The following is a 24,267-nucleotide window of genomic DNA, read 5'->3' on the forward strand; positions in this document are numbered from 1 at the left end:
GGTGGCCATCGGGATGATGAAGATGGCCACCGGAGATGATTCCCCCCTCCGGCAGGGTCCCAGAATAGGCTCTAGATAGGTTTTCGGTGGCTATAGAGGCCTGCGTCGGTGGAACATCTGATCTAGGTTAACCCCGAGGGGTTTGGAATATTTGTGAACTTATAGGGTAAAGATGGCATGCGGGAGGCCACCGAGGTGGGCACAACCCACCTGGGTGCGCCTGGGCCCCCAGGCGCGCCCTAGTGGGTTGTGCCCCCTCGGGGCACCCCCAAGTGCTGCTCTGGCCCAATGCTGGTCTTCTGGTCCATAAAAAATCCACAAAAGGTTTCGCAGTGTTTGGACTCTGTTTGATATTGATTTCCTGCGATGTAAAAAACAAACAAAAAACAGCAACTGGCACTGGGCACTGGGTCAATAGGTTAGTCCCAAAAATGATATAAAGTTGCTATAAAATGATTGTAAAACATCCAAGAATGATAAAATAATAGCACGAATACTTCATAAATTATAGATACGTTGGAGACGTATCAGCATCCCCAAGCTTAATTCCTACTCGTCCTCGAGTAGGTAAATGATAAAAGAAAGAATTTATGGAGTGTGAATGCTAGCAAAGTGCAGAAGTTTGATCAATGATAATTTCAATCACTTTTCCTAGCATCATAACAACAATTCTTTCTGATGAAACTTCTCATGTTAAAGTAGCAACTGATTCACATGTTAAGGTTCAAACAATGAACTCTCTTGAAACTCAACAACATATGTTCTTAGTCACCAAGCAATTACCATTCAACTTATTCAACGGAGTTTAAGTAAGAGCTCCACATACTCAACCATCATATAGTCTTCTAGGATTGCTAACACTCACCGCGTACACATGAGCAAAATGTTTCAACTGGACACATAGAAAGATAGGGGCTTATTGTTTTGCCTCCCAACGTATTCACCTCAAGGGTGATGTCAACAATAATAACTCATGCTACCCATATTCAACTGGACATATGTGGCTAGATCTTTCCTCACCACATGATGCTTGCAAAAAGAGAAAAATAAAAAGGAATAGAGAGAAAAACTTTGACTCTTTGCATAAAAGTAAATACTGAAAAGTAAAAGATAGGCCCTTTGCAGAGGGAAGCAGAGGTTGCCATGCGCTTATTTGTTTGTATGCTCAACCCCTCAGTTCAAAGGAATGTCACGTTATATTGCCCCTTATGATAGCAACCTTTATTATGCAGTCCGTCGCTTTTATTCTTTGCCATCACAAGTTCGTACAATGCTCAATTTTCTCTTACACTAAATGATCTAACACTTTTAGAAGCAATTTTTATTGACTTATTTCATCGATGACAACTTACTTGAAGGATTGTAGCGACCCGACCCAAATGGATCGAAGTCTCTGTGCTTAAGTGTCATCCCTGGATCGGTATGCTGACACACACAGTACTCAAGGATTTATAACAAAGGTAAATCACATGTAAAGAGTAACATAAATACTATTACCTCAATCCATATAGCGGAAGTAACAACAAAGTTGTGGAGTTCCCAAAAACACCAACGGCAAAGTTGAGTGTAACATCATAACCCTGACATATCACTTACTCGTCGTAAGATTCCTTCAACATGAGACGTTGCAGCCATGTAGGTCAGTACATTGAATGTACTGGCAATTTCACACCATAGAAATAATAAAGAAGATGTCTATCCCTATATGCATATTTGGCTGGTGGAGGCTCTAACTTTAATTTTGCATAAAGCTATTTTTTCCTACAACAAAGGAATAGATTTTATTTATACTACCAAGTTTATGCCATTATTGAGAAGGTTCCTCCACTCGATCCCAAAATTCCCATATTATTAATACCCCAACAATTTAATTAAATAGAGTGATGAGATCAACCAATAATTCAAATACCAGATACTCAAATTGTCCATAACCGGGGACATGGCTAATCATGATTAGTTTGTACACTCTGCAGAGGTTTGCGCACTTTTCCCCACAAGACTTGACCTCCTCCGTTGAATTTCTCGCACTATGATGTTTGAGAAACGGATGATAGAGACACGGTCTTTCCGAAGCATTAAGTCTTTACTCTGGGTAGACAGTACCACCTACTTTCCCCTACATCTGCTAGCCTACCCTTGGGCAAGCACTGGGTTCTCCAGGTGCCCGGGCAAACCACTGGGTGCTCCAGGGTGCCCCAACCATTCCACCCAGATGTGTGTTAATGTTGCCACCTTAAAGTTACCCTTAATTATTTTATCTCTCTCATCTTGCATGAATCTCACATACCAATCCTCGTCTACTAGCATGGCTAAGCAATATATGACATAACAAATATTCCCGGGGTGATCAATGGTAATTAGGTTCCTACCACATGAGCTACATAGCAATGCCCCAATTCCCAATCCAACTCATGCAGTCTTTGAGGGTAAAATTAATGCATAAAAACTGGGTATGAAAAATATTATCAAAGTGTGAACTTGCCTTGTACTGTTGATGAAGATCCTTGACACTCATAATTCCTGATAGTTCTACTCGTCACACTCCGTTCAATCTATCGTGAGCAAGCAATTATAACCACACATAAGCAATCACTCAAAGATCCAAAAGAACGCAGAAAACACTTCGGAAAACTTCAAAAACCATCAAATAAAGCTTCTAGACAGAAACATATTTTTAATATCAACAAGATTATGTGATTTTGATCTTAACAGAAGGTACATGCCAAGAGCTTTGATTTGCAAAAAGAATCAATTAAATCGGAGTTGTAAAACTCAAGTTATAACCAAAACAAGTTTGAATTTGAATCTGATCTAATTCAAATTTTAAAATTTAAAAAAAAGTTGATTTAATATGTTCTCTAGATAGAGGGGATCATAACGAAGAAGTGGGCGTTGGTTTCGTTGGATTTGGACAAGCGAGTAAAAAGTTGTGAGAGTTTAAAGAACAGGGAATAAATTGTACCAAAAATAATTGCAACTAGGTCCCTGACCACGTGACAGAAAGACTATCGGACGAACGTCCACTACTAACCCAAACGATGAAAACCGTTCGCTAAAAAGATCTAAACAGAAAACGTCCGCTAAATAATAAAAACAAAACGGTTTATTAAAAAAATGATCTGGATCTGACCGGTCTACGGCGGTCTTTTGCCGGTTCGGGGCGGCGGTTCGACAGCGGCGGCGATTTCCAGCGGCTTCCCGCGGTGGCAGGCGTCGACGAGGAGAGGCGGCGATGGCGGGTTGGGCAGCGGCCCTGGTGGCTTGCGGCGTGATACGTCTCCAATGTATCTATAATTTATGATGTATTCATCCTATTATATTATCTGTTTTGGATGTTTATGGGCTTTACTAAACACTTTTATATTATTTTTGGGACTAAACTATTGACCCAGAGCCCAGTGCCAGTTTCTGTTTTTTCCCTTATTTCAGTTTCGCAGAAAAGGAATATCAAACGGAGTCCAAGCAGAATGAAACCTTCGGGAGCGTGATTTTTGGAACAAACGTGATCCAGGAGACTTGGAGTTGAAGTCAAGGAAGCTTCGAGGTGGCCACGAGGCAGGGAGGCGCGCTTGCCCACCCCCTGGGCGCGCCCCCACCCTCGTGGGCCCCTCGTGGCTCCCCTGACCGACTTCTTTCGCCTATATATATATCCATATACCCTAAAAACATCGGGGAGCACAATAGATCGGGAGTTCCGCCGCCGCAAGCCTCTGTAGCCACAAAAAACCAATCGGGACCCTATTCCGGCACCCTGCCGGAGCGGGGATCCCTCATCGGTGGCCATCTTCATCGGCGCTCTCCATGGCGAGGAGGGAGTAGTTCACCCTCGGGGCTGAGGGTATGTACCAATAGCTATGTGTTTGATCTCTCTCTCTCTCTCGTGTTCTTGAGGTGGTACGATCTTGATGTATAGCGAGCTTTGCTATTATAGTTGGATCTTATGATGTTTCTCCCCCTCTACTCTCTTTTAATGGATTGAGTTTTCCCTTTGAATTTATCTTATCGGATTGAGTCTTTAAGGATTTGAGAACACTTGATGTATGTCTTGCATGTGCTTATCTGTGGTGACAATGGGATATTATGTGATCTACTTGATGTATGTTTAGGTGATCAACTTGCGGGTTCCGTGACCTCGTGAACTTATGCATAGGGGTTGGCACACGTTTTCGTCTTGGCTCTCCGGTAGAAACTTTGGGGCACTCTTTGAAGTTCTTTGTGTTGGTTGAATGGATGAATCTGAGATTGTGTGATTCATCTCGTATAATCATACCCACGGATACTTGAGGTGACATTTGAGTATCTAGGTGACATTAGGGTTTTGGTTGATTTATATCTTAAGGTGTTATTCTAGTACGAACTCTATGATAGATCGAACGGAAAGAATAGCTTCATGTTATTTTACTACGGACTCTTGAATAGATCGATCAGAAAGGATAACTTTGAGGTGGTTTCGTACCCTACAATAATCTCTTTGTTTGTTCTCCACTATTAGTGACTTTGGAGTGACTCTTTGTTGCATGTTGAGGGATAGTTATATGATCCAATTATGTTATTATTGTTCAGAGAACTTGCACTAGTGAAAGTATGAACCCTAGGCCTTGTTTCCTAGCATTGCAATACCGTTTTCGCTCACTTTTATTACTTGTTACCTTGCTGTTTTTATATTTTCAGATTACAAAACCCTATATCTACCATCCATATTGCACTTGTACCACCATCTCTTCGCCGAACTAGTGCACCTATACAATTTACCATTGTATTGGGTGTGTTGGGGACACAAGAGACTCTTTGTTATTTGGTTGCAGGGTTGTTTGAGAGAGACCATCTTCATCCTACACCTCCCACGGATTGATAAACCTTTGGTCATCCACTTGAGGGAAATTTGCTACTATCCTACAAACCTCTGCACTTGGAGGCCCAACAACGTCTACAAGGAGAAGGTTGCATAGTAGACATCAAGCTCTTTTCTGGCGCCGTTGCCGGGGAGGTGAGTGCTTGTAGGTATATCTTTAGATCTTGCAATCGAATCTTTTAGTTTCTTTATCACTAGTTTAGTTTATAAAAGAAAACTACAAAAAATGGAATTAAGGGTGCCTCATATGCTTCATCTTTTTAATGTCTTTCGTGAAAATGATGGGAAGGAAAATTGTGCTCAAGTACTAGAAGAAGAATTACATAGAATGCTTGGCATAAAATATGTGAATGATGAGCATGATTGCAATGTTGTTAGTACGAATTCTTTGAATATCCATGATGCTAATGATATGGAAATCCATAAGCTTGGGGATGCTATGTTCGATAAAGATGATATTTTTTGTCCCCAAAGTTTTGATGAGAAAATTTATTATGATGAAAGCATGCCTCCTATTTATGATGATTATTGTGATGACACGTATGCTATAAAGAATAAAGATAACCATGAAACTTGTCATCATGATTTTAATTTTCAATTGGATTATGCTTCACATGATAGTTATTTTGTTGAGTTTGCTCCCACTACTATTGATGAGAATAAATTTGCTTATGTGGAGAGTAGTAAAATTTCTATGCAAGTAGATCATGAAAAGAATGCTTTATGTGCTGGTTATATGGTTGAATTCATTCATGATGCTACTGAAAATTATTATGAGAGAGGAACATATGCTTGTAGGAATTGCAATAATATCAAGTTTCCTCTCTATATATTGAAAATCTTAAAGATTTGCTTGTTTTGCCTTCCTATGCTAGTTGATTATTGTTCCCATAAGTTGTTTGCTCACAAAATACCTATGCATAGGAAGTGGGTTAGACTTAAATGTGCTAGTCATATTCTTCATGATGCTCTCTTTATGTTTCAATTCTTATCTTTTATGTGAGCATCATCGAAATCATCATGCCTAGTTAGGGGCGTTAAACGTTAGCGCTTGTTGGGAGGCAACCCAATTTTATTTTTGTTTCTTGCTTTTTGGTTCTGTTTAGTAATAAATATTTGATCTAGCCTCTGTTTAGATGTGGTTTTATGTTTTAATTAGTGTTTGTGACAAGTAAAACCTATAGGATCTTCTTGGATGATAGTTATTTGATCTTGCTGAAACAATCAGAAACTTTCTGCTCACGAAACAATTGTTAAAAATCACCAGAACGTGATAAAATACTGATTCCAATTGCAGTAGATCAATAAACAAATTATCTAGGTCTTCCTATTTTGGTAGAATTTTGGAGTTATAGCAAGTTTGCGTTTGATACAGATTACTACAGACTGTTCTGTTTTTGACAGATTCTGTTTTTCGTGTGTTGTTTGCTTATTTTGATGAATCTATGGTTAGTATCGGAGGTTATGAACCATAGAGAAAATGTAATACAGTAGGTTTAACACCAATATAAATAAAGAATCAGTTCAATACAGTACCTTGAAGTGGTGTTTTTTTTTCTTTCGTTAACGGAGCTCACGAGTTTTCTGTTGAGTTTTGTGTTGTGAAGTTTTTAAGTTTTGGGTAAAGATTCGATGGACTATGGAATAAGGAGTGGCAAGAGCCTAAGCTTGGGGATGCCCAAGGCACCCCAAGGTAATATTCAAGGACAACCAAGAGCCTAAGCTTGGGGATGCCCCGGAAGGCATCCCCTCTTTCGTCTTCGTTCATCGGTAACTTCACTTGGAGCTATATTTTTATTCACCACATGATATGTGTTTTGCTTGGAGTGTCAATTTATTTTGTTAGGGTTTGCTTGATGTTATTTATAACAATGTTTTGCATCTTTTATTTCAATAAAAGTGGCATCGATAGCCTTTACTATGCCTATTTTACAAGTCTACATGTTGCTGTTTGAAAACAGAAAGTTTACCGCTGTTGCAAAAATTCCCTAGAAAAGTCAGAATATGATAAAATGTTGAAATTTTTTGCATATTGAGCTCTGATAAATTTTCTACAGTGTGGTAGAATTTCATAATGTTTGGAGTTAGGGAAGTATGATGAATCTTGCATTCTTTACAGACTGTACAGTTTTGGCAGATTGCTGTTACGTTTGCATTGTTTGCATATGTTAGCTTGTTTAATGATTCTATTTGAGGATAGGAGTATTAAATATGCAGAGGCATTTAGTATGCAATGTTGAATAATAATTTTTGTGATTTGCTACAGTAGAGAATGATAAGGTTTTTGCATTGGTTTATACTAACTTATCTCACGAGTTCTTGTTGAGTTTTGTGTGGATGAAGCTTTCGAGATTTAGGAAACCGTGATATGAGAGGAATTAAGGAGACACAAAATCTCAAGCTTGGGGATGCCCAAGGCACCCCAAGATAATATTTCAAGAATTCTCAAGCATCTAAGCTTGGGGATGCCCCGGTAGGCATCCCACCTTTCTTCTTCAAACAATTATCGGTTAGTATCGGTTGAGCCTAAGTTTTTGCTTCTTCACATGATGAGTGCTATCCTTGAAATGTCGTTTTATTTTGTTTTGCTTGCTGTTTGAATAATATCCCAAGATCTGAAATTCTTCAATGAGAGAGAGTCTTCACATAGCTACATAATTATTTAACTACTCATTGATCTTCACTTATATCATTTTGGAGTAGTTTGTCATTTACTCGTGTGCTTCACTTATATCCTATGAGTAAATAGTTGAATGATTTGAATATCATAAATCTGAAATTATATATGTTTCATATGCTTATCCCATGGGGAGTAATGACTTCACATATAAGAAGTAGAGGTGGTAAATTTATTGAAGGTTAGCAAACATTGTATTGGTCACTTGAACAATTCATGAAAGAATATTGAGGGAAGAGAGATTTCACATATAAATATACTATCTTGGACATCTTTTGTAATTGTGAGCACTCATTAAAATATGACATGCTAAAAGGTTGATGTTGGACAAGGAAGACAACGTAATGGGTTATGTTTTCTTATATCCGAAATAAAGTATATTGTCATGGATCATTCAACATGTTGAGCTTGCCTTTCCCCCTCATGCTAGCCAAATTCTTTGCACCAAGTAGAGATACTACTTGTGCTTCCGAATATCCCTTAAACTAGTTTTGCCATGAGAGTCCACCATACCTACCTATGGATTGAGTAAGATCCTTCAAGTAAGTTGTCATCGGTGCATGAAATAAAAATTGCTCTCTAAATATGTATGATCTATTAGTGTGGAGAAAATAAGCTTTATACGATCTTGTGATGTGGAAGCAATAAAAGCAACGGACTGCATAATAAAGGTCCCTATCACAAGTGGCAATATAAAGTGACGTTCTTTCGCATTAAGATTTTGTGCATCCAACTATAAAAGCGCATGACAACCTCTGCTTCCCTCTGCGAAGGGCCTATCTTTTATTCTTGTCTTATACCTTATGCAAGAGTCATGGTGATCTTCACCTTTCCTTTTTACATTTTATCCTTTGGCAAGCACATTGTGTTGAAAAGATCCTAATATTGTTGACATCATGAACTATTATTGTTGACATTACCCTTGAGGTAAAAGGTTGGGAGGCGAATCTATAAGCCCCTATCTTTCTCTGTGTCTGATTAAAACTTTGAACCCATAAATATAACGTGAGTGTTAGCAATTATAAAAGACAAAATGATAGTTGAGTATGTGAAGTTTGCTGAATCAAAGCTCTGACATAGACTCTTCCTAAAAATAAGATGAATTGTAATTGTTTGATGACTAATAACACGGTTTGTTAGTTTTCAAGAAAGTTTATAGTCTATGCTTTAACATGTGAATAGCTTGTTACTTGATCATGAAAAGTTTTATGATATGAGCTACTGTTATGATATATAATGATGCTAGAAAAAGGTGATTGGAATTATCATTGATCAAATTTGTGCACCTGCTAGCATTCACACTTCATAAATTATTTCTTTTATCATTTACCTACTCGAGGGCGAGCAGGAATTAAGCTTGGGGATGCTGATATGTCTCCAATGTATCTATAATTTATGATGTATTCATGCTATTATATTATCTGTTTTGGATGTTTATGGGCTTTACTAAACACTTTTATATTATTTTTGGGACTAACCTATTGACCCAGAGCCCAGTGCTAGTTTATGTTTTTCCCTTGTTTCAGTGTTTCGCAGAAAAGGAATATCAAAGGGAGTCCAAACGGAATGAAACCTTCGGGAGCGTGATTTTTGGAACAAACGTGATCTAGGAGACTTGGAGTTGAAGTCAAGGAAGCTTCGAGGTGGCCACGAGGCAGGGAGGCGTGCCTGCCCCCTGGGCGCGCCCCCCACCCTCGTGGGCCCCTCGTGGCTCCCCTGACCGACTTCTTTCGCCTATATATATCCATATACCCTAAAAACATCGGGGAGCACAATAGATCGGGAGTTCCACCGCCGCAAGCCTCTGTAGCCACCAAAAACCAATCGGGACCCTGTTCCGGCACCCTGTCGGAGGGGGGATCCCTCACCGGTGGCCATCTTCATCATCCCGGCGCTCTCCATGACGAGGAGGGAGTATTTCACCCTCGGGGCTGAGGGTATGTACCAATAGCTATGTGTTTGATCTCTCTCTCTCTCTCGTGTTCTTGAGGTGGTACGATCTTGATGTATCGCGAGCTTTGCTATTATAGTTGGATCTTATGATGTTTCTCCCCCTCTACTCTCTTGTAATGGATTGAGTTTTCCCTTTGAAGTTATCTTATCGGATTGAGTCTTTAAGGATTTGAGAACACTTGATGTATGTCTTGCATGTGCTTATCTGTGGTGACAATGGGATATCACGTGATCTACTTGATGTACGTTTTGGTGATCAACTTGCGGGTTCCGTGACCTCATGAACTTATGCATAGGGGTTGGCACACGTTTTCGTCTTGACTCTCCGGTAGAAACTTTGGGGCACTCTTTGAAGTTCTTTGTGTTGGTTGAATGGATGAGTCTGAGATTGTGTGATGCATATCGTATAATCATACCCATGGATACTTGAGGTGACATTGGAGTATCTAGGTGGCATTAGGGTTTTGGTTGATTTGTATCTTAAGGTGTTAATCTAGTATGAACTCTATGATAGATCGAACGGAAAGAATAGCTTCGTGTTATTTTACTACGGACTCTTGAATAGATCGATCAGAAAGGATAACTTTGAGGTGGTTTCATACCCTACAATAATCTCTTCGTTTGTTCTCCGCTATTCGTGACTTTGGAATGACTCTTTGTTGCATGTTGAGGGATAGTTATATGATCCAATTATGTTATTATTGTTGAGAGAACTTGCACTAGTGAAAGTATGAACCCTAGGCCTTGTTTCCTAGCATTGCAATACCGTTTTCGCTCACTTTTAGTACTTGTTACCTTGCTGTTTTTATATTTTCAGATTACAAAAACCAATATCTACCATCCATATTGCACTTGTATCACCATCTCTTCGCCGAACTAGTGCACCTATACAATTTACCATTGTATTGGGTGTGTTGGGGACACAAGAGAATCTTTGTTATTTGGTTGCAGGGTTGTTTGAGAGAGACCATCTTCATCCTACACCTCCCACAGATTGATAAACCTTAGGTCATCCACTTGAGGGAAATTTGCTACTGTCCTACAAACGTCTGCACTTGGAGGCCCAACAACGTCTACAAGGAGAAGGTTGCGTAGTAGACATCACGGCGGCGGAGCTAGCGAGCAGGAGAGGCAACGGGGTGCGGCGACTAGCGGCGGCGGCGATGCGAGCTGAGGAGGAGAGAGACAGGGCCGGGGCCGGCCTTATAAAGGGGCGGGGTGGAGGTGGATGGCGTGCGCGAGGGGGCGTGGGGAGGCATGTCCGCCCCGGCGGCGTACGAGCGACGGTCTCCTACGGGAGCTCGGGGATGGTGCGGGCGCTGGGCTGGGCCGCGGCCTGGCTGGAGCTGGGCCGGCCCAGTTCGGCGGGGAGAGTCTTTTTTTTACATTTTTCCCAGAATAAATTTATATCAAAAATAATAGAAAAATTCACATAGGCATATTATATATCAAAATTTTCGGAAAAAGATTTTCTATAACATGAACATTTTTTTAGAGGCAGATAAATTCTACCAAAAATTAAATAAAGCAAACAGTGCTACTGTTGCAATAAAACCTCATAAAAATCATTTTAAAAATACCAAAATGATTTCAAACTCATTTCTCTCCATTTTTCTACTGTAGGGAATCATTTTACCCTAATTTCCATATATTTTATTTTTGGAGGAAAATAATTTGAATAAACCAAATAACTCCAAATTGAAAATAATTTCAAAGGGACTTTAAATTTGATTCTTTTAAACTTCCAACTCATATTTCATATGCTTTGAAGAAGTCATTTTATCTTCTCTCATGAAAATCATTGAGTTGCATAAAGATTCTGAATTGAAATATTTCCCAAATGAAATTCAAATATTTTAGAAAACCCTTTTTCATTTATTTAAATGGAAGAAGTCATATCATCTTCACTCCAGGGTTTTGTGATGAAATGAATTTGAATTCATGGAGATCATAAATGCAAAAATGAAAGTTTGGGAAAGTCCTTTTATTCCCTCTCATTCAACTTTTAAAAAAAATCAGTTTCACTCAATTTCACACAAGCAACCACATCACAATCAAACAAACAATCAAAACTATTTATTTAATATAACATTCCAAAATTTAGAATTTTGGGATGTTACAAACCTACCACCCTTAAAAAGAATCTCACCCTCGAGATTCGGAGAGGCTAGAAAGAAATAGGTTAGGTCCGGGGCTTCTCAAAATCCATCGATAGTCACAAGGGGTCTGGGTGCTACCACCCTTAGAAGCATGGTTACGGTTCCATCAAAACTCATATACTCCATCCTTATTGTTGGCAGGGTCAGTCTTCTCAGAACCTCGGGAAAATTCCTACTCTGGCTCTTCCGGTAGTGGCATAACCTTTTTCCTCAATTCTTGTGTCCTTTCATCTTGGTAAGGTTCTTCCGAGACTTGGTCTTCTTAGCTGACAGGTCTGGCGCCAATACTAAACAACTATCGATATCTCATGGTGGTCATCAATTCATGGTTTCTCGTGCAGGAAATGGGTCTGGGCTTCATTCTCACCGTATGACCTATGATTGGCAACAACTACCTTGTACAAGGGGAAAAATTGTCATACCATTCTAAGGTTCAAACAAGGTTTTGACCGTCGTCGCTCTAGTATGGGTTAGTCACTCAGATTTACCATCCCATATAGCAAGGCGAGTAATAAGAGTATGTCGGTATGGTGATCAATCCATCCCGCACCCAAATCATTACCTTGTATATGGTTTAGCGAATCTCGCATTCTAACACTCGGTCATCCTCACAAGCATTGCAGAATTTCTCTTGTCGATGAACTAAGTTCGGATAATCCATTGATTCTGCAAGCCAAACAAACATCTATCGTTCCTTCACAACTCTTAGGTTTTGCGTAACTCCTATAAGATCGTCTGTTGATAAAGGCATATCCTCTTCCAGGGTTTTTCCTTCAGCAAGAGTGTGCTTGCTTCTTGGCAGGTCCTGGAGCCTGTGGGTTATGGGCTCACCTCATCACATTTATAGCTTCAACTCATCCTGGGGTTAAAATTGCTCCATATTACCAACATTATACCTCCTTCATATCCAATAGTACTTCATCTCTTCATATTCTTGGGGTATCCCACATATCGAGATAAAACTCGTACTTATTTTTGTCCGAAGTCCACTCAGTGGAATATCATTATCTTTTCCGGGGGTCAAGTGTCCTCACAGGGTACTACCACCCTTCAAATGCACAAATTCATCCATAGACCGTATTTCTCATATCCTCAAAAATGGTCAAATCTTTCTTCATAGAGTAACTACTCATACAATCGAAATCAGTACCAATGATGCTAACTTTATTGATTCTCAAATTATTACAATCTCCTGCATTTCCATTACATGCCTCAACTCAACACCTCAATATAAAAGAAATGTTCCCACTACTACTACTATATTTCTTTTCCGACACAACTATTTAGCACAAGTCTCCTTCTCATTGGGACAATCTCTGGCAAAGTGCCCTGCTTCATTACATCGGAAATGTATTACTTCTGACAAGTCTCATGGTTTCCTTGTGATTACATAGCCTCCTTGGGTCCTCTTCTTCCCTTTTGGGCAATCGCTGAATTAGTGTCCTGAATCTTTGCACCTGAAACATGTGATATGACTCAGGTCCTTCTTTGTAAAAATTGGGTTGTTCATGGAATCCAATCTATTTTTCTTCCTGGACTTTTCCGTGCCAATCAGGGCTTCTATTTCCTGTGGGTCATACTCTACTTCCTCTGTCGGGAATTTGACTAGATCCCCATTCAGACAATTCTGGGAGATGTGTCCTTCTTCTCCACATGAATAGCATGACTTGGTGCAGGGTTTAATTGGGTCTTCTTTGGGTGTGTCCTCCACCTCTTCCTTCATCACAGGTTCTTTGAAAATTTCCATGAGGGCTCCTTTCGTTTCTTCTTTCTTCTGCTAGATGGTTCTTTGTACCATGGGGTAAATGTGACACTGAGCAGGGTAGTGGGTAGTCCCTTCACACAAGAAACAAGTAATCTGCCTAGTTGGGCATTCTTCAGCTGGGTGACTTTCTTCACAATGAGGGCATTCTTGTGTTCTTTATGGTTGTGTCCTATTCCTCCACAGAGCTTGCATGCACAAGGTTTCTTCATATCATTTCCATAAGGCTTCAACTTCTGGGACACAAGCCGAGACTTTAGCAGAGTCAACTTAAATTCTTCCCAAGTGGTTACTCTTTGCCATCCATTGATGGTTTGGTACATCCTCAACCAAGTAGCAGCTCCTCTTTCAAAGCACTGAAGAGCATGCTGGGTCATATCCTTTCCGGCTATAGTGTTATTCTTCATGTGATCTTCCATGTTCTGAATCCATCTGTCCGTCTCCAATTGAGTCATCGGCCCAGAAAGTATGAGTTCATCTCCATTCATCCTCTATTGGTTCCAAGGGTTTTGGGGTGAGATAAGAGAGACAGAGGGATACACACAATACAAACAATAGTTTTGAAAAGACAGATTTTATTTTGTGGTTGTCGGAAAAAACATCAATCAAATGACAGCTCACAATCGTCGCATCTAACGTAGGTATATAACAGGGGTTTGGTCTTCTTCTGATCGTGCTTGCTAATCTTCTCAAGTTCTTCTGCCAGGTCATTTCTGTTGATGCGAAGTCTCTCGTGACGTCCTTTAATATTCTGGAGTTGCGTTCCAAACTTCTGGGTTTCAACATCCTTGGCATGAACCATGGTCCTACTGTCCTTCGGTTCCTGACGAATCTCCGGTATCTCGAGGTTTTGCTCCTCCAGCTTGGCTACTTTCAGCTTCTGGGTCCTGAGTTCTTCACGAAATACTTCCTTATCAAATACGGCTTCCTGAAGGTCCATCAAATTCTTGATGTAATACTCCAGATCCTAGCGATACACCAGCTAAGGTTAAAACTTTATCTTTTGCTGATAGATGCTCCATTAGCCCTTTTGTCATCCAATCCTTCCGACGAAATGCATGCTTAACTCAGTATGGTGACAATAGCATAAGCGGGTGATAACATCATGGATAGCCGTGTTTATGCCCATGTCATTGCCATGAGCTATCATTCCATAGTTGATATCTCCTGCCTTAGGGTTTTCTTGACAAAAACTTTGAGTTTTAATGCTCCATGTTCCGGTCTTTCTCCGACACACCTTGATCTTGGGTATTGACAGCTTCAATAGTCCCACATGTTCCATCAGGGTAGCCTTCCTAGGTCATACCAATCGGGAAATTCTTCAGAGCCTTCAAATTCTCCTAGCCTTCAGAGTCTTCAACCATTGTAGTTTCAATAATTCAGATGCACGGTAAAATCCTCTTTATTCCGAAGTGGTCTTAGTTGCCCGATATCTTGTACTTCTTGGAGTGGTCCCATCAGTCGAATCTTCGTGTGGTCAAAAGGGGAAAGGGTATAGTCTAACTATTTGAGATGAGAGGAAAATACCTGGAAAGGTTTAGAAAAGATGAGAGTTTAAGGGGTCTCTTTTGAAAATAAAGTTTTAGAGAAAAAATCTTTCCTATGGGCTTGCCAGTTTCTAGGGGTCACGTCCTACAGTCAACATGTGCTTTGATACCATCTTGTAGCGACCCGACCCGAATGGATCGAAGTCTCTGTGCTTAAGTGTCATCCCTGGATCGGTATGCTGACACACACAGTACTCGAGGATTTATAACATAGGTAAATCACATGTAAAGAGTAACATAAATACTATTACCTCAATCCATATAGCGGAAGTAACAACAAAGTTGTGGAATTCCCAACAACACCAACGGCAAAGTTGAGTGTAGACATCGTAACCCTAACATATCACTTACTCGTCGTAAGATTCCTGCAACATGAGACGTCGCAGCCATGTAGGTCAGTACATTGAATGTACTGGCAATTTCACACCATAGAAATAATAATGAAAATGTCTATCTCTATATGCATATTTGGCTGGTGGAGGCTCTAAGTTTAATTTTTGCATAAAGCTAATTTTCCCTACAACAAAGGAATATAGTTTATTTATACTACCAAGTTTATGCCATTATTGAGAAGGTTCCTCCAACTCGATCCCAAAATTCCCAAATTATTAATAACCCAACAATTTCATTAAATAGAGTGATGAGATCAACCAATAATTCAAATACCAGATACTCAAATTGTCCATAACCAGGGACATGGCTAATCATGATTAGTTTGTACACTCTGCAGAGGTTTGCGCACTTTTCCCCACAAGAATCGACCTCCTCCGTTGAATTTCTCGCACTACATGATGTTTGAGAAATGGATGATCGAGACACAGTCTTTCCGAAGCATTAACTCTCTCTGGGTAGACAGTACCACCTACTTTCCCCTACATCTGCTAGGCTACCACTAAAAGAGGTCACACAACATACTCAACTATCCCAGAGTCCATAATGGCTTGTGGCTGCACACGGAAGTTTCTAGCATGAATAATCTTATGATCCCTTTGAGCCTGGGTGGCATTCCATAGGGTGATCACACGGGTACTCCGGGATTCCCTTGGGCAAGCACTGGGTTCTCCAGGTGCCCGGGCAAACCACTGGGTGCTCCAGGGTGCCCCAACCATTCCACCCAGATGTGTGTTAATCTTACCACCTTAAAGTTACCCATAATTATTTTATCTCTCTCATCTTGCATGAATCTCACATACCAATCCCCGTCTACTAGCATGGCTAAGCAATATATGACATAACGAATATTCTCGGGGTGATCAAAGGTAATTAGGTTCCTACCTCATGAGCTACATAGCAATGCCCCAATTCCCAATCCTACTCATGCAGTCTTTGACGGTAAAACTAATGCATAAAAACTGGGTATGAAAAATATGATCAAAGTGTGAACTTGCCTTGTACTGGTGATGAAGATCCTTCGCACTCATAATTCCTGATAGTTCTACTCGTCACACTCCGATCAATCTATCGTGAGCAAGCAATTATAACAACACATAAGCAATTACTCAATGATCCAAAAAAACGCAGAAAACACTTCAAAAAACTTCAAAAACCATCAAATAAAGCTTCTAGACAGAAACATATTTTTAACAGCAACAAAATTATGTGATTTTGATCTTAACAGTAGGTACATGTCAAGAGCTTTGATTTGCATTAAAGAATCAATTAAATCGGAGTTGTAAAACTCAAGTTATAACCAAAACAAGTTTGAATTCGAATCTGATCTAATTCAAATTTTAAAATTTCAAAAAAAAAAGTTGATTTAATAAGTTCTCTAGATAGAGGGGATCATAATGAAGAAGTGGGCGTTGGTTTCGTTGGATTTGGAGAAGCGAGTAAAAAAGTTGTGAGAGTTTAAAGAACAAGGACTAAACTGTAACAAAAATAATTGCAACTAGGTCCCTGGCTATGTGACAGAAAGACTATCGGACGAACGTCCGCTACAGAACCGAAACGACAAAAACCATTCGCTAAAAAGATCTCAACAGAAAACATCCGCTAAATAATAAAAACAAAAGGGTTTATTTAAAAAAACCGATCTGGATGGGATAGGTCGGCGGCGGTCTTTTACCGGTTCAGGGCGGCGGTTCGACGCCGGCGGCGGTTTACGGCGGCTTCCCGCGGCGGCGAGGAGCGGCGGCGATGGCGGGTTGGGCAGCGGCCCTGGTGGTTTGCGGCGATGGCGCTAGCGAGCGGGAGAGGCGGCGGGGTGCGGCGACTAGCGCCGGCGGCGATGCGAGCTGAGGAGGAGAGAGACGGGGCCGGGGCCGGCCTTATAACGGGGCGGGGCGGAGGTGGATGGCATGCGCAAGGGGGCGTGGGGAGGCGTGTCCGCCCCGGACACGGCGGCGTCGGCGGCGTACGGGCGGCGGTCACCTGCGGGAGCTCGGGGACGGCGCGGGCGCTGGGCTAGGCCGCGACGTGGCTCGAGCTGGGCCGGCCTAGTTCGGCGGGGAGAGATTTTTTAAAACATTTTCCCAGAATAAATATATATCAAAAATAACAGAAAAATTCACATAGGCATATTATATATGAAAATTTTCACAAAATGATTTTCTATAACATGAACATTTTTTTAGAAGAAAATAAATTCCACCAAAAATTAAATAAAGCAAACAGTTCTACTGTTGCAATAAAACCTCATAAAAATCATTTAAAAAATACCAAAATGATTTCAGACTCATTTCTCTCCATTTTTCTACTGTAGGGAATCATCTTACCCTAATTTCCATATATTTTATTTTTGGAGGAAAATAATTTGAATAAACCAAATAACTCCAAATTGAAAATAATTTCAAAGGGACTTTAAATTTGATTCTTTTAAACTTCCAACTCGTATTTCATATGTTTTGAAGAAGTCATTTTATCTTCTCTCATGAAAATCATTGAGTTGCATAAAGTTTCTGAATTGAAATATTTCCCAAATGAAATTCAAATATTTTCAAAAACCCTTTTTCATTTATTTAAATAGAAGAAGTCATAGCATCTTCACTCCAGGGTTTTGTGCTGAAATGAATTTGAATTCATGGAGATCATAAATGCAAAAATGAAAGTTTGGGAAAGTCCTTTTATTCCCTCTCATTCAACTTTCAAAAAAATTCACTCAATTTCACACAAGCAACCACACCACAATCAAACAAACAACCAAAACTATTTATTTAATATAACATTCCAAAATTTAGAATTATGGGATGTTACAAGGATCTTATTCAATCACTAGGTAGGTATGGTGGACTCTTGAAAATAAGATTTGGGTTTAAGGGTTTTTTTATGCACAAGTAGTATCTCTACTTGGTGCGAAATTTTTGGCTAGCAAAGATGGGGGGCAAGCACCACATGTTGAAGGATCTATGACAATATAACTTAGTTGCTTGGATATTCCTTGAATATTACCTTGGGATGCCTTGGGCATCCCCAAGCTTAGGGTCTTGTCACTCCTTAATCTCCTCATATCGATATCTCATCCAAAACTTGAAAACTTCAATCACACAAAACTTAACGGAACTTTGTGAGATAGGTCAGTTTGATAAAGAGCAAACCATTCCACTTTTGGTACTGTGAAAGACAAGATTCATAATTGTTCGCACACAATGCCTACTGTAGCGTATCATTTCTACAATTTATATTGAGCAATATAAGCCATAGAAACTAGAAAACAAGCAAACTATGCATTGTAAACAGAATCTGTCAAAAACAGACCAATCTGTAATGATCTGGATAACTACCATACTTCTGCTACTCCAGAAATTATGAAAAACTTAGGACCACGTGAACAATTTGTATATTAAACTTCTGCAAAAAGAATCAACTCAAAATAACTCTTTTGTTAAAAATGAGAATTATTTTCGTGAGTGCAGAAGTTTCTGTTTTTCAGCAAGATCAAATCAACTATCACCCAATATGATCCCAAAGGCTTTACTTGGCACTTTATTGAAACAAAAGCAATAAAACATGATTAATATAGTAGCCTAATCATGTGAACACATAAAAATAGTAGGTAAAACTGTTGGGGTTATCTCCCAACAAGCGCTTTTCTTTAATGCCTTTTAGCTAGGAGTGATGATTTCAATGATGCTCGCATAAAAGATAAGAATTGAAACATAAAGAGAGCATCATTAAGCACATGACAAGCACATTTAAGTCTAACCCACTTCCTATGCATAGGGATTTTGTGAACAAACAATTTATGGGAATAAGAATCAACTAGTATAGGAAGGCAAAACAAGCAAAACTTCAAAATTTTCAACACATAGAGAGGAAACTTAATATTATTGCAATACCTACAAGCATATGTTCCTCTCTCATAATAATTTTCAGTAGCATCATGAATGAATTCAACAATATAGCTATCACATAAAGCATTCTTTTCATGATTCACAAGCATAGAAATTTTCTCACTCTCCACATAAGCAAATTTATTCTCATGAATAGTAGTGGGAGCAAACTCAACAAAATAACTATCATGGGATTGAAAATTAAAATCATGATGACAAGTTTCATGGTTATCATTATTCTTTATAGCATACATGTCATCACCATAATCATCATAGATAGCAACTTTGTTCTCATAATAATCAATTGAAACCTCTTCCAAAATAGTGGATTCATCACTAAATAAAGTTATGACCTCTCCAAATCCACTTTCATAATTATTACAATAAGATTCAACACCCTCCAAAATAGTGGGATCATTAGTACCTAGAGTTGACACTCTTCCAAACCCACTTTCATCAATATAATCATCATAAATAGGAGGCATGCTTTCATCATAATAAATTTTCTCATCAAACCTGGGGGAGTAAAAATATCATCTTCATCAAATATAGCATCCCCAAGCTTTTAACTTTGCATATCATTAGCATAATGGGTATTCAAAGAATTCATACTAACAACGTTGCAATAATGCTCATCATTTAAACATATTGTGCCAAACATTTTATTGACTTCTTCTTCTAACAATTGAGCACAATTTTCCGAACCATCATTTTCAAGAAAGATATTATAAAGATGATCAATAATATGATGCAACCTCAATTCCAATTTTTATGTAGTTTTCTTTTATAAACCAAACTAGTGATAAAACAAGAAACTAAAAGATTCAATTGCAAGATCTAAAGATATACCTTCATGCACTCACCTCCTAGGCAACGGCGCCAGAAAAAAGCTTGATGTCTACTACGCAACTTCATTCTTGTAGACACGTGTTGGGCCTCCAAGCGCAGAGTTTTGTAGGACAGTAGCAATTTTCCCTCAAGTGGATGACCTAAGGTTTATCAATCGGTGAGAGGTGTAGGATGAAGATGGTCTCTCTCAAACGACCCTACAACCAAATACAAGAAATCTCTTGTGTCCCCAACACACCCAATACAATGGCAAATTGTATAGGTGCACTAGTTCGATGATGAGATGGTGATAAAAGTGTAATATGGATGGTAGAAATATATTTTTATAATCTGAATAAATAAAAACAGCAAGGTAGCAAATAGTAAACGGGCACAAAAAGGGTATTGGAATGATTGAAAATGAGGCCTAGGGTTTGTACTTTCACTAGTGCAATCTCTCAACAGTGCTAATATAATTGGATCATATAACCACCCCTGAAAGTGCGATGAAGAATCACTCCAAAGTTCCTATCTAGCGGAGAACATAAGAATAAATTTTTTGTAGGGTTCGAAACCACCTCAAAGCTATTCTTTCCGATCAATCTATCCTAGAGTTCATACTAAAATAACAACAAAGCTATTCTTTCCGATCGATCTAACCAAGAGTTCGTACTAAAATAAAACCAAAGCAAATTCAGATTCGTGATACTTAATCCAACACAAAGAACTTCAAAGAGTTCCCCAAGATTTCTACCGTAGAAACAAAGACAAGAACGTGCATCAACCACTATGCATAGATTACCCCAATGTCAGCTCGGGAATCCGTGAGTTGAGTGCCAAAACATATATCAAGTGAATCAATACAATACCCCATTGTCACCACGAGTATTCAATTGCAAGACATATATCAAGTGTTCTCAAAACCATAAAAGTATTCAATCCGATAACAATGAAATCTCGAAGGGAAAAACTCAATTCATCACAACAAGATAGAGAGGGGGAAACACCATATGATTCGACTATATGAACAAAGCCCGCGATACATCAAGATCGTGGCATCTCAAGAACACGAGAGAGAGAGAGAGATTAAACACATAGCTACTGGTACAAACCCTCAGCCCCGAGGGTGGACTACTCCCTCCTCATCGTGGTGGCCGCCAGGATGATGAAGATGGCCACCGGAGATGATTCACCCCTCTGGCAGGGTGCCGGAACAGGGTCTAGATTGGTCGGGGGTGGTACAGAGGCCTGCGGCAGCGGAACTTCTGATCTAGGTTAACCCCGATGGTTTTTGGAATATTTTTGAATTTATAGGGTAAAGAGGGGGTGCGGGAGGCCACCAAGGTGGGAACAACCCACCTGGGCATGCCCTTGTGGGTTGTGCCCCCCTCGGGGCACCCCCAGGTGCCGCTCTGGCACATTGGTGGTCTTCTAGTCCATAAAAAATCCACAAAAAGTTTCGCGGTGTTTGGACTCCGTTTGTTATTGATTTCCTGTGGTGTAAAAAACAAGCACAAAACAGCAACTAGCACTAGGCACTGGGTCAATAGGTTAGTCCCAAAAATGATATAAAGTTGCTATAAAATGATTGTAAAACATCCAAGAATGATAAAATAATAGCATGAATACTTCATAAATTATAGATACGTTGGAGATGTATTACTCCCCAAGCTTGGCGGAAGCCAAGGGGAGTGCCCATACCCAATACTCAGTTCTCTTTTGGTGATGCAGAATAAGGTGGTGGTGATGTGGTATTATCCAATATCACCATGAGCAGATCCTTCAACCCTTGAATCTCCCGAAGGGCTTGATGATGTAGCTCACTCTTTTCTTCACTTCAGCCATTATGTGTTTATTTCCGAGGGCCCAGGGTTTTGTTCCTGCACTGTTTTCTCTTGGGTGAGATATGTCCCAATTGGACGATATGTGCCTACGAGGAGTATTCTCGAACCCATAATTGTGAATTAAATTGTGAAAATTGTTACGGTGTAACCTGTGTAAAGGCCTCCTTGGTGGGGTTTCATCTTGTACTTCGAGGCTCCCTTGATTATTTGATGACCCCATAGCTTGATGAGGATTCGGGTGAGTGGAGATGCCAGCCAAGGTGCCTCTCTCAAAAGTAGGAGAGTGGACCCCAAAAGGATTTTCCTCCTCCTCCATAGCAACCTCTTCAGCTTCCTCTCTCCTTAGGTCCTCCTGAACCACCCATGCGTCTTCTTCTCCGTTGTTGGAGGGTGAGGAAGACATTATGCCTGGCTCGACAGATCTGACCAAAAACAACAAGAAAAGAGAACAGAAGATTTCTCCGTGATACGGTGATCAATAGGTTCGGGGGGTATATAAAGATTTTTTATCTTGGGAAACAAGCAAACTATAGAAAAACGGAGTCCGGAAGGTACCCCAGGTGGGCACAACCCTCCTGGGCGCGCCCTGGTGTCTTGTGCCCACCAGGGTACGCTTCCTGGAAGTTTCTTATTTTCCTATTTTTTTTAAATATTCCAAAACTGACAAAAAATATTTTTGCGGATTTTTCGGAGTCCGTTTACTTATCGTATCACGTACCTCCTTATTTTCATGATTCTGGAGTGTTCCGGAAGGACACTTTTATGTGTTCTTCCGGTGTCAAAGTTTGGATAATATTACTTTCAACATTAATGGGCGTACCTGAGATATAATGTTTTATTCGTTGCTCGTTAACAACCTTTGGGTTAGTACCTTCGGCGTTATTTATTTTAATAGCTCCAGAACTACAAACCTCCTCGATGACATAGGGGCCTTCCCATTTTGAGAGGAGTTTTCCTGCAAAGAATCTGAAACGAGAGTTGTACAAAAGAACACATTCTCCAACTTTAAACTCACGCTTTTGGATTCTTTTATCATGCCATCTTTTAACTTTTTCTTTCAATAATTTTGCATTTTCATAAGCTTGGGTTCTCCATTCATCTAATGAGCTAATATCAAATAGCCTCTTTTCACCAGCAAGTTTGAAATCATAGTTGAGTTCTTTGATTGCCCAATATGCTTTATGTTCTAATTCAAGAGGCAAATGACAAGCTTTTCCATAAACCATTTTATAAGGAGACATACCCATAGGATTTTTGTATGTTGTTCTATAAGCCCAAAGTGCATCATCTAATTTCTTAGACCAATTCTTCCTAGACCTATTAACAGTCTTTTGCAAAATTAATTTTATTTCTCTATTTCTAAGTTCAACTTGACCACTAGACTGAGGATGATAAGGTGATGCAATTCTATGGTTAAGATCATACTTGGCAAGCATTTTACGGAAAGCACCATGAATAAAGTGTGAACCACCACCAGTCATTAAGTATCTAGGGACTCCAAACCTTGGGAAATAACTTCCTTAAGCATTTTAATAGAGGTGTTGTGATCATCACTACTGGTTGGAATAGCTTCTACCCACTTAGTAACATAATCAACAGCGACCAGAATATGTGTATACCCATTATAGGAAGGAAAAGGTCCCATGTAATCAAATCCCCAAACATCAAATGGTTCAACAGCAAGTGAATAATTCATAGGCATTTCTTGACGCTTACCAATATTACCTATTCTTTGGCATTCATCGCAAGATAAGACGAACTTACGGGCATCCTTGAAGAGAGTAGGACAATAAAATCCGGATTGCAATACCTTGTGAGCAGTTCTATCTCCAGCATGATGTCCTCCATAAGCTTTGGAGTGACATTTCCGTAGGATTTGTCCCTGTTCATGCTCAGGTACACAACGTCTAATAATACCATCTACGCCTTCTTTATAAAGATGTGGGTCATCCCAAAAGTAATGTCTTAAATCATAGAAGATTTTTTTCTTTTGTTGGTATGTAAAGCTAGGTGGTAAATATTTAGCAACAATATAATTAGCATAGTCAGCATACCAAGGAGTGTTATGAGCAACATTTATTGCAGCTACCTGCTCATCAGGAAAACTATCATCAATAGGTAGTGGGTCATCAGGCACATTTTCAAGCCTAGACAAGTTATCAGCTACGGGGTTCTCAGCTCCTTTTCTATCAGTGATATGTAAATACAATTCTTGTAGCAAGAGAACCCATCGAATAAGTCTAGGTTTAGCATCTTTCTTTTCCATAAGATATTGTAGCGATCCGACCTCAGACGGTGAAATCTCTGTGCATAAGTGTCATCCCTGGATCGGTAATGCTGACATACACAGTACTCGAAGGATTTATAACAGAGTGCA

Source organism: Triticum aestivum, chromosome 1D (genome assembly GCF_018294505.1).
Source record: "Triticum aestivum cultivar Chinese Spring chromosome 1D, IWGSC CS RefSeq v2.1, whole genome shotgun sequence".
NCBI classification, from domain to species: Eukaryota; Viridiplantae; Streptophyta; class Magnoliopsida; order Poales; family Poaceae; genus Triticum; species Triticum aestivum.